A 12,269-nucleotide genomic window follows, 5' to 3' on the forward strand; every position below is an offset into this window, starting at 1 on the left:
AGTGCCAGGTGTAGCCTGGCAGCAGGGTGCTGGGTGCCTGGCCGCAGCAGCATGCCCCCTTCCCACAGGCTGTTCTCACCATCCTTCCCTCAGCGTCAGCTGGTGTCCTGGGTGTTTGCAACCGCATTTCCCCTCACGGCTTGTTTTGTTCCTGTGCTGCAGCAGTGGCTGTGGCTGCTGGGGCGGGAGGTGTGGTGGTGCTGCCAGGGACACCCTGTCTTTCAGCAGGGTGAGTGGGCTGGGCTGCATCAGCAGTCATGTGGGAGCTACCTTTCTTTTCCATTTCAAGCTGACGATATCTGGGAGGAAGGCAGGCCTTCTGCCCCAGATGGAGCCAAGGATGTACTGGATTAGACCAACAGGCTGTCTAATCCGGGAATCCTCATCTGCCAGCAGCCAAGCCTGGGTGCTTCCCAAGAACGCTTTAAGCCTCCCTGGAGTCACGCAACATTATCCCATGGAGAGTGCTGGGAAAACAATGACTTAACCTGGGAGAGTGCAAGGAAAAGTGATGCAAGTCTAGCAAACGATGCTCTGGGATCCCTTCTGGTAGAAAGGGTCATGTAATGCTACAGTTTTGCAATGCTGCCCTTCAAACAGTGTGTTACCCACATTTTCCAAGGAACAGATTTAGACTGCTGCAATGCTCCCTCCTGAGGTCACATTTGAAACCCTCACAGAGATGGCAGCTACTGCAGAAGTACAGTGGTGCATTTGTCCAAGGGGTCATCTCCTTGGGAGCACATGATGCTCATGTCCCTTCAGGACATATTCTAATGGCTTGCAGGTTCCTGAGTGCAGTGTTGGGTGTTGGTTGCTTTTTATAGAAGAATAAAAAGTATTAATAAAAAAAATTCAATGGCCCACAACTGGCTTTAATGAGCGTCTGACTCTCCCTCTCCATATCATCACAGGAGTTTCTGTGCTGGAGCCCCTTTTCTAGAAAGAAGAAGGTCTCTGTAGGGGCACTGGGACACGCTGGGATGCTGGAAACCCCTGCCAGGACTGGTCTGAATTTACTGGTTTTCCAGGTCTGCTCTTAAAGCCAAATTTTGGAGTGATTGAAGTTTTGTGGGGGAAATTAGTCTGCTCCCCAGGACAAGGGAAACTCTGAAAGGGATTTCTGGCAGTGCCACTTGACTGGTGTCCTACCAAATGCAGTATTTTCTTATTGCAGAAATTGAATGGTTTTGTTAATTGCATTTTGGGTTATCCAGAGCCTTGAATAGGTTTTTCTTTACTGAAGAAAATAAATACTGTAAATAAATACAGTTCCTCTGCAACACTGACGAGCTAAGCCAAGCTGAGAGGAGTTCCTATGAATGGTGCTGTGGGCTGGTGGTTACTGTAAGGGACACAGGGCTAGAGCCAGGGTTTGCTCTATGCAGCTGTGAGGACCTGTCTGAAAAATGGATCAAATAATATCCAGCTCCCTAAAGCATTTTGGAGGCACATTGTGGCTTTGAATGGGTTTATAACTCCCTGTGCAAGCCAAGCTTACAGATAAACTTTAGAAACTGAGGGAATATCTTTGAGTGCTAAAAGAAAACATTTTAGCACAAAAGGGTACTCAAGTTCAAATTAGTTCAAATTATTGTTTTGTTCTAGGAATCACTTAAATGATGGCAGAAAAAAACCCTGTGACAGTACTTTACAAATTCCCAGAAGTAACAGAAAATACAGAATATGTCATGAAAAATGCTCAGTTTTCTTTTTGGATAACTACATAAGCTCTGAACACAGCTATCAACTCACGGGCAGATCTGTAACTCTGCTAACAGTAATAGCATTAACTGCACTTAGAGTAACTGCAGAGCACCAGACCAGAGACATGCACCACTTACACCCCATCTATGCTTTATTTCAAGTGCAAGTGGTACTTGGCTAGTGGGTTGGCTGTGGCAGCTCAACAGCAGAGGTGCAAATCTGCTTGCTGCACTGCTTTGCATTTAGCAGTCTGGAAGACTCCGAAGCAGATTACAGCTGTCTGGCCTGCATGTGTGTAAGCTGTGTATTTGATGAGAGTACACGTCTTGTTAAGATAGGCTAAAACTGAAAGCGTGTGGGGAAAATGAACTTAAGAGGGTTCCTGGCAGTGTTTCTGCTGCAACTTGTCTGTTTGAATCAGCAGCTTGTGATGCTTAATGTAAACAAATTGCAAAATGGTCTTGAGAAATGTCATTGCTTCAAGGATTGAACTGGATACCTCAGGTGGGAAGAAATGCCCAAGAACCTCTGATGTTGCACCACTTTTCAGAAGTAGCAGGGCCATGCCTGCTTGTCATAGACTGACCAAGGTGGCTGGGACAAAACAGGATCAAGCCTGCACCGCTGGCACAGGTGGCCTGTGCAGAGCACATGCTCCACATGGCACCTGCCACAACCATGTGGCTGCACAGCCTTCATCTAGACCCACAGCATCTCCTGTAATGCTGATCTTTGTCTCCACATCAGGAAAGGTCTCCTTCGCCCACCATACCCTCCTCTGCTTGAGACTGGGGCCCCAAAGCAGCAGTGCTGGTGGTGGGAATCAAACCCGACCTCCCTGGCCCCTGGGTGTTCCTGTCCTCCCTCACGCCCATTCAGAAATTGTTAATCATCCTGAGCTGCTTACTGGTTTTGTGATCTTAAGCAGGGCTTGAACTCAGCTTTCTAGAGGTGAAAGCACAATGTCTTACTGTAACTCATTTTACCAACCAACACTATCCTGAGCCTAACAATATTTTAATCACAAAATCCAACCTCAAAACCCACAGCATTTTCAGTTACTGTATTTCATCACCACACAGCTGAAAACAACTTTTTTTTTTTTCAACCACCCTTGTTTTTCTAAAGTGAATCACAAACCATGGAACTTAAGAGATGGAAAAGACCCAGAGACAAATTCTCACTAACCCTGGTGTATATACGGAATAATATAATTAGAGTGAAAAGCATTTCTCTAGAGTCACAGGGGTATAACAGAGTTACAGGAGTCACCTTCCCCTTCATTAAGCCAGATAGGCCATCTTAAACCAGCCAAAAAGCCTTGCTGCCTGTGAATATTGTTGGTGGTGCCTATCAGTCAGTTCTTTTTTAATTAGCCCAAGAAATGGAGCCCTTACCTTTTCCCCAGAAGGCAATTTGGCACTGTCATAGATTTTACCATTACACTTTATGTCCTAGTAAGTGGTCTGCTGTTCACTTTCCTGCTGTTCTTGGCTGTGGCCCCTTGAATCACACCAAGGAATAATTAACAATAAGGTAACTGGGTCCCAGCAGATTTGCTCACCAGAAAAATGTTAACCATCAAGAGTGCTCTGTGCAGCACCCATGAACAGTGTTCACCTCTTCCCAGGAAGACTGGTCTGTATTAGTCACTCCAGTTAATTGGCAAGAAAACCAGGACATCTGAATTTAAAGGCTACAGGATAGCCAAGGGAAAAAGCCTGATCTTCAGGCTCTCACTCCCAAGCCATAGCCACCTTTCTTCCCATGGTGTTTATGCTCTGGTAGAATCAATGGGTATTTCACAACCTGACAAGGTGTTTACAGTTGCAAGCCTCTTGCCTACAGATGTGCTGGGATAATGGCTCCTGGTATGTGTTTGGTACTTGGACTGATGAAGAGGCTGGAAGAACAGCCTCAGGCCTGGAGGGCCGGCCTCACTGGCCAGGTTTCACTGACACCAAAGGAAATCTGAATTCCTCCAGATGTAAATTGTCCATCCAACAGCAGAAGTCTGGCCCTCAAGTCCAGCTGATGCTTAGGTAAAACACAAACATAAGCACTGATGTGTCAGCTCTGTGTAAAAACTTGGTGAGGGAAGTGATGGAAAGCATCCCAGGTGATCAGTGGTGTCCAAGGGGAAGCCAGGTACAGGCTGGTCCTTGCATTAGGCATTGCCCAGGGCTGGTACCAGAAGTGGTGGTGGCTGTGCCTGGGGCTACCCTGGTGGGGCCAACCCAGAGCTTTCCCACTGCCCCTCTCTGAGGGTCCCTGGAGGGTGGGACAGGTCTATACGGAGCAAGTGGTGCAATCAGGCTCTCCAGGGGAGCTGATTATCTTCCCTCGGGTCTGGGAGGGAGGGACACCTTTTGTGTCTTGATCAGCTTCATGCATCTTCTTATATGGGGGTTTGCAGAATTACAGTTCATAAAACCTCCCCCAGCCCCTTTCCTGAAAGCTACACCCACATTTTTCTCATGAGTGATTCACTGTTAAAACAAAATGTTTCTCCAGCTAGAGTTTTTCTATGTTATGTATTAGAAACAGCTGAACAACTGCCTTAATATCAGGCTTCTTGGGCGATGGTGAGAGCATGTCTGACTGTGCCAGTGTACACGAACTTGCACATGTGTGTACATATGCTTCATCTATTTTTAATTTGATTTTCTCTTTTGCCCTTTCCACTCCTTTTCCTTTCATTTTCTTCTATTTGTTTTTTGTTTGGCCCTCTCCCCATCTCTTCTGCGTGTGTGAAAAGCAGATCCACAAACAATTGCAGTCATCTTTCAAAAAGATGGTATGAAGAGCAATATAAAATGACCTCATCTGTTCCTTCATGGATAAACAGAAAAAGATGATGGAGTTCTTTTATACGATACAAAAAAAGAGAGTTAAACCAGATAATTTATAATTAAACAAAGGAAAACATTAGATGAAATGACAAGAAAAGCATCCTTGGGCTGTCAGATTGAAGAATAATTCGTTTCCCAAGGACAGTGGCTGAACTGGGCAGTTTGCACATGATCTTTTTGGGAGTGATAATGCTGCTCTGTCCCCAGAGTGAGGTGTGTCTTCATCGCTTTGATGTGTGCAACTCCTAGCTCAGCAACACGGGAAGCCACGGGGCAAAGATGTCAGAAATGGTAAGAGGTTTCCTGAGGTGATAAAAAGGCCACCTGTGAGGTTGTTGTGAAGGAAAATTCCAATGACTGCATGCAATATTTGGAAGAAACAAACAAGAGGGTTGAGGTTAAGACACGTTCACATGTGAAGGTTGCTCGCCTTTCGGTTGTTATCCCCCACTTGAGGGTCCTCTGTAGATCTGAGACATTTGGCCCCTTTTCAAAAATTACACTTTGGGGTTGAAATGAAGCATGCAGAAGTGGAAAAAAATGCATAGGTTTAGGCAAGTGTCCTGCAAGAAAAGCCAGATAGGTTGGGGAAGTGGTAAAGGTAAGGAGATCTGCTCTGGGAAACTAACCCACAGCGCAGCAGCCGTTTAGCCCGAAGGAGCATGGCACCGGCCTTGCGACACGATGCTGAGGCAGGGCACGTCTCTGTTCACCCCCTACCTCTGCCATTCCCCAGCCACTCGGGGGCTGCCGGCTGTCCTGGAGCGGCAGAGGCTTGGTGGGTGCAGGGAAGGGTGTACCTGCCACCACATCCTGACCCCGACTGCACAGCTCTCACGTATGCACCAGGGTGGGAAAACAGACTTAATCAGCCATGGCTGGGAGTGCTTTGTCTGCAGGCTGTGCAGGGCAGGAGCAGCCCTTCTCCACCTTCTGTTCGGCCCTGAGCAGCTGCTGAAGGCGATTAAGAACTCAACAGGCTGAACAGGTAGGGTGAGCGTGGCAGCAGAGCAAGTTCCCCTCACACTCCACCACCCACGGCACCCAGGCTAAAGTCTCTACTTGAATGGAAGTGTAAGTGTTAGGTGTGGTATATGAGTTATGCATGAAAAGTTTAATGTGTTCAAGGGTACCGCCACAACTAACAGCTAACAGAAATGAATGAGCCTTGGGGTGAGCCCAAGCCAGCTTCCACTCCAGTCAATAGAGGTATGGTCTTTTGGCTTCAGTGGGAACAGGATGAGGTCCTTCATGGCCAGCCAAGGAGAGATTAATCTAATGATGTAATGGTGCTTGTAACTGCCTGTTCAGCCTTAATTCAGCTCTTTTGTGAGCATGCATCATGGCACAGTCTGTAATTACGTGATCACATACTACTTGCTCTGCAAGACACCTGCATCATTTGAAGCACAGGATGGGAGGTAAGGGCAGAAGGGCTCTCTCCAGCCCCCATGGCGTCACCCTGCATCCTGGGGCACCACTCTGCAACAGCCTTCCTGTGGGGTCTTGGGCAAGAAAGCACTGTAATACGCGCGTGGCAGGGCCTGGGTTAAGGTTTCACCACAAACATAAAGTCAGGCTTTTTCTAAATATAGAGGCTTGGTTTTGCAACCTTACTGAGCTCTGAGCTCTATGTAAGGGGTAGTCAACAGCAATGATGGCTTTAGGTTTAAACTGCCTATACAGTCTATCAGCATCCTCTCTGCGGGAGGTATGAAAATCCCTTGGCTTGCCTGTCAAGGTGTGGTGGCATACCTGTCTGCGGGCAGCAGTAGACCGGATTGCTGTTGGCAGCACTATCAGTTAAAACAAAAGGGTTTGTATCTCCCTGATCTGATACCACAGGCTTGCTCTGCTTCTGGCCATCTTTCCAATCTCACCTTCTGCTTCATTTAGTGTGCTCCAGAGGCTCTGCCACCCTGCCTTCCAGCATCCCCTAAACTGAAAGGCTGGCTGAAGACCTTTATGCCCACTGAAAAACGGGAGGCTTGACTGGAGGAAGAATATGGAAGGAAATTCTGAAGCAGTGAAAAATGGAAGAGGGGGGAACAGAGTGAACTTAGAAGGAAAAGGACATGTGTGGCCTTGGTAGTGACAGGAAGCACAGGGAGAGAAGCAAGGGAGTAAAGGAGCTGCAAAGGATCTAGAGGGTCAGAGGAACGGGAACATCCAGAGCAGAAAGAAAAGGTTAGGGCATGAGAGTAACAAGCAGGAAAAACAGATGAAAGAAAACAAAACAGAGAAAACAAAGAAAATAGCTCAATTAGGAGGTGAAAGCAGGAAAACCACACAACACAACACCAACAAGAAAGGCTTCAGATGCATTCCTCCTGCTCGGTCTCTTGGGACCTATACCCTGCTTCATCTCTGCACCCCAGAGAGTCATCCCACCAGGTCTTGGCGTTGCCCTGTGGGGACTGACCAGGAAGGGACAAGGCGTGATGGCTACAGGATACTGCAGCCAAGCCACTGACCCTGCTCCCAGCGGGGCGCCTTGGCCTCTCTGGCACCCCCTTCGCAACCCAGCAGCCCTTAATCCACTGCTCTTCTACTGGTGTTTGTACCACTTGTCAGTCATTGCAACTCAGTCACTTGTGGACTGGGATGCCTTAGCAGGAGAGGCAGTAAATACGCACACTGAGGGGCAGTATCCTGACTTGGTGCTGAGAGCTCCAAAAGACAAATACTTTGATGTATAAAATGAACACACATGTTGCAAAAACTGAGTTTGGTCTCCTGCAAGGGTGGCTGGGCTAGGAAGTATGTCAAAAGAGCATCTTCCCCCTCGGTGAATCTTATCTGGGCCTAAGTTTTGTCTAGTGCAGGAATGCAGTGATCCCATGAGCATCAGTGGGCTGACACTGGTGTAGAGCTGGTGCGTGTGGCTGGTGAAATAGGTCAGAGCTGTGTACCTGGAGGTGCAGCTGCTGAGTTCACTGATAAACAGGAGCTTTTGCAGCTGTTTCCTCCAGTGAGCCCTGCAGAGCTCCCCAGCTTGCTGAGGGTGAGCCGCACTGCTCCAGGCATGGCTCTGGGCTGGGGGCTGATCAGGTTTCCTTTAACACCTCCCTCTGCCTGGACAAGCATTTTCCACAGGTCTTTAACAGAAAAATGCTGGTTTTGTTGACGTTCCACGTTTCCTGTGGGTAAAAGCAAGATGAAGCACTATGTTCTGGTATTGTAGGGACTGCATCAAAATATTTCAGTTTGTTGAATAGAATAAAGCAGCTGAGGACATGGTGTGGCAATAGTGGTGACCACTGATCAGCCGCTTGATTTCACACCCTATTTTTTATACTGAAGTGCAAGATACTATGATTATTATTCTAATCCCAAGTGGGTACTTGACTTTGTAAAATCTTTCCATCGGAGATGTGAAATGAAGTGTTGTCCTTGGAGCCACGTTAATGCCCAAAGCTGGGTCTGCTCTGCCATCACATGGAGGGTAATTCTGCGCATTGTGCTGCTGGTGTCCAGCATATTGCTTTGGGATTTCTGGAGTCCTGCAAGCTGCTAATAAACAACCCATTTCTTTCCTACGGCTGGATCCCTTTCCTTCACACAGCAGTGCCGGTGCAGTCCACCCCACACCCATCACACCTAATCCCTTCTTGGAAGCAAATATTGAAAGAGAAAATAAAACAACACAGCACATGAAATGAGGAAGAATGAAAAGTAACGCCCAAGGAGCTTGGCGGAGCCTCGCATCCCCCATGTGAGGAACCAGGCTGCTGACTTCCAGCATCCCAGGTGATGTAATTGTTAGTTTAACTGCTGTACACACCTCTGTGTGCTGATGAGCGGAGCAGGCAGGGGCAAGTAGCCGCACAGGCAGCTCTAGAAGCCGCTAACAAGTAATGCACCTTGGGGTGTGTGTGGAGCTATCACCACACGGTCTCTGTGCCCCTTTGATGCTGGGAAGGAATGCTCTGCTTTCTGAACCAAAGGTACTCCGGTTTGCCCGTGGGCTATGAGGAAATACAAGAAGGTGGAAGCAAGAAGCAACTTGTTCCATCAGGGAGGAAAAGCAGTCTGAAGTTTGTAGTGATTATATTGCACGGTACACCTTTAAACAAGGTGGCCTGAGCGCTTGCAATGCTTAAACCCCGACTTTCTGGGTTGTTTGTTGCCCTGGCATACTGTACTGGCCGTAGCAGTTAGCTTTTGCCCCTGTGCCTTGCAGCAGGTTCTAACAAGATTATTGGGTTCTTGTCTGAAATCCCACTGCGGTTTTTTTCAGTCTTGTGAGGTGCTGCGTTTCTCTCCAGCGGTCTCTCCGAGGCACGACCAGGGAAACTGTTCCTGTTTGTGTACCTGTGACGGATGTAGCAGCCACTTTTACTACACGTGAGGCGTAGGGGTTTTTTGTTCCTTCCTTCTCCAACACTTTCTGGGTAATGTTTTCCGTGTTTGGTCTTAAGCCACAGTCCTTTTCTCAGAAAACTTAACAGAGTCACCCCAGCTATATTTCCATGGGTAGGTGGGTGTGTTTATACACACACACATGTGTTAAAAATATCCTGCTTAATTCAGGTACTCTTAGAATATTCCATTACCTGGGTATTAGTGTAGTTAAGCCGAGCAGCAGTTCAAAATGGGTCTTCACCATCTATGCATATGCTGTCCGAAAGGGGTTTAACCTTTTGTCCAGCCCTGGCTGGCAGGTCCTGGTGGTTTGAGGGGACTCAGCCTAAAGAGTTCCCTCAAGAGGGACACGATGAGGTGGCTGCTGCTCCCAGCCTGGTCCCCCCCACCACGGAGAGGGAGCTCTGGGCTGGGCTGCAGCTGCCGCTGCCTGCAAGGTGGGGGAGATGCTGGCCTGCGGTGACTAGCCCTGGGACAGAGAGGACATTGACTATCGATTACTGCTCCTGCAGACAAATTTACATATAAAAGCCGAACATGAGAGATAACTAACAGATAACCCTACCCATTTTCCAAGTGCTGGAAAGCCTGACTGCCTTCTTTATACAAACACAGGTTTAAATACCATTCACCTGGGGGTGTGGATGAGTTTCTCTTGGTTGGGAATCCATGGAAATGACTTTTAACCCCCAGCGTTTTAATAGGTTGCCCAATGAATTTTTGCAATTAGGATGCATATTTATAGCGGAATGATCCCTAGGGTTCATTAAATACCGTAATAAGGACTTTCGGAAAGTGGCCAGATAGCCTCATCCTCCAAGCTATATTAAGAAAGGCCAAAGTGTTACAACAAAATATGTTAAAGTTGGTTTTATTTATTTTGTTTTTCTTTTAACTAGCATTGAATTATTTAGCTTGTTCTCTAAGGGATTATTGTTTCATGTCCCTTCTCAGCATTTGAGATCTGAAGAGTCCCACGAAATAGCCTCTGCAGGCAGCAGCCAGTTAACCCTTTTGTATTCCCATTGGAGACCTGCAGCTCTGGAGTGCTTCTTTCCTTCCCAGGCTCCACAACATTGCAAGCAGTGGTGGATTTCAAGCACGGGTCTGCACTGAAAAATGATTATGTACAAATACATATGGCAAGGTCCTGGAAAATTTAAGAGGGTGAAATCAACAGCAGGCCACACAAATTTAATTAAAGTCCATAGAGATTAACTCTGGAAAGCAGTATGAATTAAAAAAATTGCAAGTTTTATGAAGCTACAAAATGCTATATATGGCTTATGGTGTGTTAGCAAAGTTAGGGTTGAACCAGTGTACAGTAAAGAAAAAACAAAACAAAACAATTTCTGGTGTTCAAGAAAGAAAAGATTCTGCAGTTCATTACATGGCTTGTCTGTGTACTGGTGCTGCAGGGCTAGGAGAAATAAAAAGTAATAAAATCTGACTTTGTCTCTAATACCACTGGATCCAAAGCTAAATATGCAAGGGTGCAGTTTTGTTTTGTAAGACAGTACCATTTTTCCACAGCCTTTTCTCAGTCAAATAAACACACTTTCAGAGTGAGGCGTAGGATTTTACAGTTCCCTTTTCAGTGGCATTTTATTTCAGAAATCTTTCAGTGTCTACAACATATCTGGGGAGGCTTGTGTCTCGCTAACGGCAGAGATGGAAAAGAGCTAATTAGTCATCTAACCTTTCCCCAGGCCAGTAACACGCTGCACCCTGCTTGCATCTCCTGGTGCTCGACACATGACACGGCATGTCCCAGGGGAGCGGCGGGCACCGCAAATCGCCTGCCCGCCACGTCCTCCCATAAGTTACCCACTGCCACTGCCACGCCACCTGCTTCAGGCAGTGGGGGAAAAACCTTGTGGGTACCCCCAGCCCCATGGGGCTTGGCAGGCAGCGGTGCAGGATGGGCATCCTGAATGCTGGGCTGGCATTTTTGTGTTTTAACTGGGAAATAAAGCTCTTGAGGTCCAGGTTTGCCTCCTCTGGGAGGTTTTGCTGTTTTCTGGGAAGGTGCTCTCTGCTGGAGGGTGTGCAGGATTTGCTGAGTGAAATGGGGAACAGGCCAGCGCTGGAGGCCGACTCAGCAGCCATGGCACGGTGGGGCATCCCCGGTGGCCAGGCTTCCCCTTTGCTGCCTGCCGGGTAGCGGTGTGGGGCATGAGCGGGGCCCCGTCCCAGCCGCCTTACTGGAATGCGTGCGAGGAGATACCCCTTCAGTCTGGATAAACCACCAAGCTGCAAAGATTTTTAAAAATTTAGCTGGTTTGACCGAGACTTTATGGATGAGAGAAACAGGCTGGCGAATTACCAGAAGCTGCTGCCTGTCATGGTGTCCACTGCGTCCTGCTGGGGCCAGGCCACCAGCTGCCCTGCCCGGCTCACGGGGATTGCAGCAGTTTCACTTCCATGCCCGCCCAGGGCAAAATGTCCATAAGCACAAGAACACAAAGTAACGGTTTGGGGGGAAAAAAAAAAAAAAAGAAGAAGAAAAAAGAGAGACATGTCACAAGTATTTCATAATTCAGAAAAGATTTACCAGCAGAGGCTACAACTGACCGAAAATAGACAGGTTCTGACAAGGATTTGGCGTGAAAGGAACCTGGAGCCTTGACGTCCTTGGGTAGTCGGTGAAGATGGACTCCAGAAGGGTGCCTAGGTTTGAAGGGGACAGGAGGACTGCTGGTGTTTCATTACAAATCCTTGGAGGGTCCAGCCCCGCGCCCCACATGGGAGCCCTGCCTCTGCGGCAGGTTTGCAGACCTGCCCGACCCCCCTCACTGAGCTGCCCTTTGCTCTCTCACGGCCCTGTCCCGAGTGGTCCTGGAGGTCACAGCTCGGAGCTTGCTGCTTCCACCTTCCCCTGGGCCCCTTTGTGCCCGGGGACAGCAGTGTGGCACGCTGGCTAGTGCCTGAGGGGTATAGCCAGGGGCACAGGGACCTGCCTGTCTGGAGCGACCAGCATCCAACACAGGAGTCCCAGCCCTGTGGGAGAGCCGGACGCAGGGCAGGGGCTGCCATCATTTTACTTCAGTTCCACCTGTGATTTTCTGCATTAGGCTTGACTGCCGTCAGCCTTTTCCCATCCATACAAACCACCATGCATACGTACACAAAGTCTTATTAAGAAAGGATTGGTCTGAATGTTGACACATGTTTTGGGGGAGGGAAACCTTCTTTTAGCTGAACTCCTTCATCCACCTCTAGTGCCTTCTCTGCCCCAAAGAAAGGGCCATTCTCATTCACTTCTTTCACTGCAGTTAATTAGTAAGTCCAAGCCAGCCCGTCCTCGGGAGCTGGTAGTTCCCTTAATCTCTCTGTTGCTAGGGC

The 12,269-nt window shown here is 48.1% G+C and overlaps 1 protein-coding gene across 2 annotated transcripts in view; it reads right to left on the reverse strand.

Annotated features, from left to right (window-relative positions):
- Window positions 1-9,779: 9,779 nt before the first annotated feature.
- Window positions 9,780-12,269, reverse strand: part of RAD51B (RAD51 paralog B) — a 428,481-nt gene continuing 425,991 nt past the window's right edge. The window contains exon 14 of one of the 2 annotated variants that reach the window (XR_008733375.1): window positions 9,780-10,036. The gene's annotated coding sequence lies outside the window, so the exon portion shown is untranslated. Of the gene's footprint in view, window positions 10,075-12,269 lie in introns of both variants that reach the window. The other variant, XR_008733374.1, reaches the window with a different exon arrangement.

This window comes from Falco cherrug, chromosome 7 (assembly GCF_023634085.1).
Source record: "Falco cherrug isolate bFalChe1 chromosome 7, bFalChe1.pri, whole genome shotgun sequence".
Lineage (NCBI taxonomy): Eukaryota > Metazoa > Chordata > Aves > Falconiformes > Falconidae > Falco > Falco cherrug.